This window comes from Mus pahari, chromosome 9, assembly GCF_900095145.1.
Source record: "Mus pahari chromosome 9, PAHARI_EIJ_v1.1, whole genome shotgun sequence".
Taxonomy (NCBI): domain Eukaryota; kingdom Metazoa; phylum Chordata; class Mammalia; order Rodentia; family Muridae; genus Mus; species Mus pahari.
In genome coordinates, this window is record NC_034598.1 from 90,569,403 (window position 1) to 90,575,406 (window position 6,004).

Genomic DNA, 6,004 nt, shown 5'->3' on the forward strand with positions numbered 1-6,004 from the left:
TGGCCACGGTGCAGGGAGCTGGGAAGACAAAGCTTGTAAAAAATGACCTGGTGGCCACAGGTCAGCAAGACTGTGTTTAGTTTTGAAACCACCCATTAAGGCCTCTAGAGTCCCACTGTCACCGACCTCTTAACCCATTTAGGTCTCTGGTTCCTGAAGGCACTTGGATTTTTTTTTTTTTTTTTTTTTTTTTTTTTTAATCCTTGCAGTTTCTGAGATGAGTACATGGAAATTGTTACCCTGAGGAATGGAAGCTTTGAGCTTTGCGGGACTCTTTTAAGGTCTGTGATGTCACAGCTTCGTACATCAAAGAGCTTTGGGTTTTCTTGTTGCGCTATTGTTGGTGGGGGGGGGGGCGTGGAAGGGGCGTCTACTATCTAAGAGTTCAGGCACGGGCAGGTCCTCCCTCAGTCCAACCTGGCCTCTGTGTTCTTTCTTACCAGCTTCCGGCATCATTTATCTTCCTCTCATAGTTCAGACAGGGAAACTGGGGTTCAGGAGGGAGGGAAGTCTGCAGAGAGACAGCTTGGAGACAGCCCTTACAGTCCCCAAGGAAGCCTTTGTTAGGCAAGACTCCTACAAATCAAATGCCTCCCAGTGGTTGTTTCCATGTATGTCCAGGAGAGGGCAGTGTGGTGCAGAAGACAGGTTGGGGCCAGGCGGCTGGCCTTGAAGGTTCTAGATCATCTTGCTGGGAAATCTTTCTGACCTGTAAGATATGAAGCTTGGCCCTGATTTTCCTCATGATCTCTTCTAGTGGAGCATTCTGTAATCCCGACAGAAGAGAAGAAAGCGGAGTCAGCCAAGGATTCCAAGGAAATAAGAAACAAGGCCAAGTGGTAGGTGTAGCTGGGAAATTTATTTGTGCAGGCTCAAATGTCTTTAAATGAGCCCAGCAGTGGGGGAAAAACCCTTGAATAGGCTCCCCCAGAATCACATGTTTGAGTTAGGAGGATTATCAAAGGCACCCCAAGTTGTTGAGAGTTCGGCATGAGGCTGTGACCTGGCCTCTCTTGGGGTGACCAATGCTTAATCCCAAAGACACCTTTAAAGATGCCAACACCGCACGCTGGTGGTTCCCCATCTCTGCAGTTTGTAATAGTAGGGGTGGTTTTCTTTGGAGATGGAAATTCCTTCCAAAAGTGGATTGATGCTGAGCCCGTGGTGGCTTTGGGGTGTCCCTTGGCAGAGACGGAAAGTGAAGTCAGCCGTTTAGGCTTATTAGCCTTGACGGCCCCAGCATCTGCTTGTCTCTGCTTGGAAAACCCTCACTAAGCTTGTTCTTTTGACAATTTCATACACGTATATAATCCCTTCTTGTTTCTGCTGTCCTTTCCCCTCTTCTCTTCCCAGTCTCTTTTCTCCCTTCACGTCCTTGTGAAGTGACTTTCCGAGCTTAACCAGGGTGATCTGCAGCTATGTTGAACCCTGCTGTGGGCATACAACTGACGACAACTGTGACTACCTGTCTCAGTTTGGGTTTCTTTTGCTGTGCAGCGACACCATGACAACCCTTAGAAAGAAAAACATTTTTTTATTTTATTTTTTTAAAAAAGACAAACATTTAACTTTGGGCTGGCTTACAGGTTCAGAGGTTTAGTCCATTACAGTCACGGTGGGAAGCACGGCGGGTACGGGCAGATGTGCTGGAGAAGTAACTGAGAGTTCCACATCTGGATTAGCAGGCGGCAGGGAGGGAAGGAGGAAAGGAGGGAGAAAGGAAGGGAGGGGAGAGAGAGAGAGAGGGTGAAACAGAGACAGAGAGACAGAGGGAGACTAGACTTAGCTTGAGCATCTGAAACCTGAAACCCTAGCATCAGTGAGAAACTTCCTCCACCAAGGCCACACCCACCCCACAAGGCCACACCCACCCCAACAAGGCCACACCCACCCAAACAAGGCCACACTTCCTAATAGCGCCACTTCCTGGTGACCAAATCTTCCAATCTATGATCCTCTGGGGGCCATTATTATTCTAACCACCACACCACCCTTCCCCACAGAACCTTGCAGTAGCCAGTCAGTCTACTAGGTAGAAAGGAGCGGAGGCCCATGAGGTCCCTCCCCTTTACTCCATGATTGACTGTCAGACCTCTGCAGCCCCAGGCTTCTGCAGATATTGCCGGAAGCTAGCTGAAGCCGTAAGAGATGATGATTGAATGGCAGAGTCATACCCAGAAGACAGCCACCACACGGCCCTATTGCCTGTTGTCTGACCCTTCTATTCTTCTCTCCAGCATAGGATCAAGGATAGCGTCTTAAAAGAGCAGGAAAGGTCTCACTTGCCATTGAGAGTCGGGCAGGCTTGATGGGTGGCTCCCAAACACATGCGTCCTCATCGAGTTCAATGATTCAGAACACCACAAATCCAGGGCCAAACGTGTGAAGTTGGGACAAGGAAGACTTGCTTAGGACTCTCCTGCCATGATTCTCCTTTCCCCACTGCTGGACTTGAACCTGAAGCTATTGGAGAGGAGACGACCGAGTGTTTAGGAGCACAGGTTTTGGGGGCATATGAGTTGGGTGTGTGACTTGGGGCAAGCTAGACTTGTTATTATTGTCTTGGCTCCTCACTTGTAAGATGACGGCCAGTCTGAGCAGAGCCTTCCTTATTGAGTAGTGGGGAGATTAAGTCTGGGCAGAGCTTGAAAACGTTACGAGTCCGTGGTGATGACTTATTGAGTATAAACACTCTTGACTCTAGGACAGAGACTCATGTGTACCGAGAAAACAATTCCAGGAGAAAGTACATTAAAGTTGTGCTGTGCTGTCCCCTGTTCCAAGGTAGGGTAAAGACCAGGATTTATCACCTGTTGGAAACAGCTCAGCAGTAAGAACATAATAAGAACATTTCAAAAGTAGGTTCTCACTGCTGTTTTAATCTCAACTCATTTCTTCACTATAATAACTGTGGGAATGGGTTCAGTTTTTTTTTATCTTTAAAATTTATTTATTTATTTACACTATACCCTGACTATAGTTTCCCCTCCTTCCTCTCTTCCCAGTCCTTCTCCACCCCCTCCACTCCTCTTCCCTATCTCTTCAGAAAAGGGGAGGCCTCAGTCAAGTTGCAGTAAGACCAGGTACATCTTCTCCTATTGAGGCCAGAAGAGGCAGCCCAGTGGGGGAAAGGGTTCCGACAGCAGGCAGCAGAGTCAGAGACGCCCATGTTTCTGCTGTTAGGGGTCTCACATGAAGACCAAGCTACACAACTGTTACATATACAACTGTACAGTGGGCCTAGGTCAATTCCTGGCATGTTCTCCGGTTGGCCATTCAGTCTCTATGAGGCCCTATGGGCTCAGGTTGGTTGATTTTGCAGGTTTCCTTGGGGTATTCTTGACCCCTCTGGCTCCTACAATCCTTCCTTCCCCCTCCAAAATAGGATTCCCCAAGCTGAAGCTACTGTCTGACTGTGGGACTCTGCATCTGTTTCTGTCACTTGCTAGGTGAACCCTCTCAGATGACAGTTATGCTAGGCTCGCATCTGCAAGTATAGCAGAATGTCATTAACAATGTCAGAGGTGGGCTCTCTCTCATGGTATGGATCTCAAGCTGAGTCAGTCACTGGTTGGCTATTCTATCAATTTCTGCTCCATCTTTACCCCTGCACATCTTGTAGGCAGAGAAAATTGTACATCGAGGACTTTGTGGCTTGGCTGGTGTCCCATTCTCTTCACTGGAAGTCTTGCCTGGTTACCGGAGATGGCCCTTTCAGGGTATGGCTACCCCCCATCGCTAGGAGTCTTAGCTAGAGTCACCCCCATATGATTCCTGGGGCTTTCCATTTCTCTAGGTTTCTAGCTCACCCAGCGATGCCCCCGCAGTCTCTCCCAGTATTCTCTATCTGTGTCCCACCCCACCCGATTCCTCCTGCTCCTATCCCCACCCCTTCCCTGTCCCGTCCTCTTCCCCCAACCCCTCATCCACCCACGATGTCTATTCTATTTCTCCTTCTCAGTGAGATTCACGAGTCCCCCTTGAGCCCTCCCTGTCACTTAGCATCTTTGGGTCTAAGAATTGTAACATCCTTTACTTTATGGCTAATACCCACTTGTAAGTGAGTGCATACCATGTTTGTCTTTCTGGGCCTGGGAAACCTCATACAGGATGATCTTTTCTAGCTCCATCCATTTTTCCCTGCCAATTACATGGTGGCATTGTTTTTAATAGCTGAGTAATATTCCACTGTGTAGATGTACCACATCTTCTATTCTTTGGCTGAGGGACATCTGGGTTCTTTCCAGTTTCTGGCTATTACAAATAAAGCTGCTTTGAACATAGTTGAGCAACTGCCTTTGTGGTATGGTAGAGCATCTTTGGGGTATTTGCCCAGGAGTGGTATAGCTGGGTCTTGAGGTAGATCTATTCCCAATTTTCTGAGAAACCACCAAACTGATTTCCAGAGTATCTGTACAAGCTTGTACCCCACCAGCAGTGGAGGGAGTGTTCCCCTTGCTTCACCTCCTCACCAGCATGAGCTGTCACTTGAGGTTTGGATCTTAGCTGGTTCTGACAGAAACAAAATAGAAACAGAATTTCAAAGATGAGGAAGTCAAGGCTTGAAGAGGCTTATGTAACTCAGAACGGTCACTTAGCTAGTTAGAGATAAAGATCTGGACATCTCCTTTTTCTCTGTCTATATTTTGTTGTTACTTGTTGAGACAGACTCTTGATATGTTAGACATCCTCCTGGTACATCCTCCTACCTGTCTCTGGAGTTCGTTATTTATTTATTTATTTATTTATTTATTTATTTATTATTTTGATTTTCTATGACAGGGTTTCTCTGTGTAGCTCTGGTTGTCCTAGAACTCACTCTGTAGACCAGGCTGGCCTCAAACTCAGAGATCAGCTCCTGCCTCTGCTTCTTGAATGCTGGAATTGAAGGCGTGTGCCACCACTGCCCAGCTATCTCCTGAGTTCGGAGTACAGAGATGAAAGGCACGTGTCACCATGAAAGGTACTGTCCTGAAGACTGTGCCACTGAGAAATAACCCCATTCACTAGGGACATGGAAACACCCTGCCCCTCCTCTTCCAGGCCCTATCCAACCTGCCTCAAACTCGTGGACTTCTCTCTCTCACGGCTGGGGGGATGGGGCATTGCACATAACCTCCAGTGCCTACCTCAAAGGTGTTGCCTCTGTGGGCTTCCTGTTCACCCACCAGACTCTTCTATTCTCAGCTCCCCTCTCTGCTACCAAGATGGTTTCCCAATGGAATCAGTATTCCCAAAGACTTGGGATCTTCCTAGCCTCATCTCTCTCTTTATTTTTAATATTTTATTAATTCCCTCAGAATTTCCTACCATGTGCATTGATCATATTCTACTCTTCAACTCCTCCCACCCCTACCCAGCCAGCTTTGTGGGTTTTCCCATTTATCTATCTATCTATCTATCTATCTATCTATCTATCTATCTATCTATCTATCTATCTATCTATCCATCCATCCATCCATCCATCCATCCATCCATCCATCCATCCATCCATCTATCTATCCATCTATCTATCTATCTATCTATCTATCTATCTATCTATCTATCTATCTATCTATCTATCTATCTTACTTCCCTATTGTAGCCCCCCTTTTCCCAGTGCCCCCTCCCACAGCCCCTTCCTACCACCCCTCCCCTTCACCTCAGAGAAGGGAGAGCCCCCCCAACCAGGTACTAACCCACCCTGGCATTTCAAGTCACTGCAGCACTAGGCACACCCTCTCCCACTGAGGCCAGACCAAGCAAGCCAGTTAGGGGAACAGGATCCACAGGCAGGCAACAGAGTCAGGGTAAGCCACCATTCCAGCTGTCAGGGGATCTGCATGAAGACCAAGCTGCACATCTGCCACATATGTGTGTGTGTGTGGAGGCGGGGGGTCTTAGGGTACAGCTCTTGCATGCTCTTTGGTTGGTGGTTCAGTCTCTGGGAACACAGAGAATTATTAGGTCTTATTTCTAAAGCCTGTACTTGTCAAAATTGGAAATTTCTCATCTCTCTTCTTAC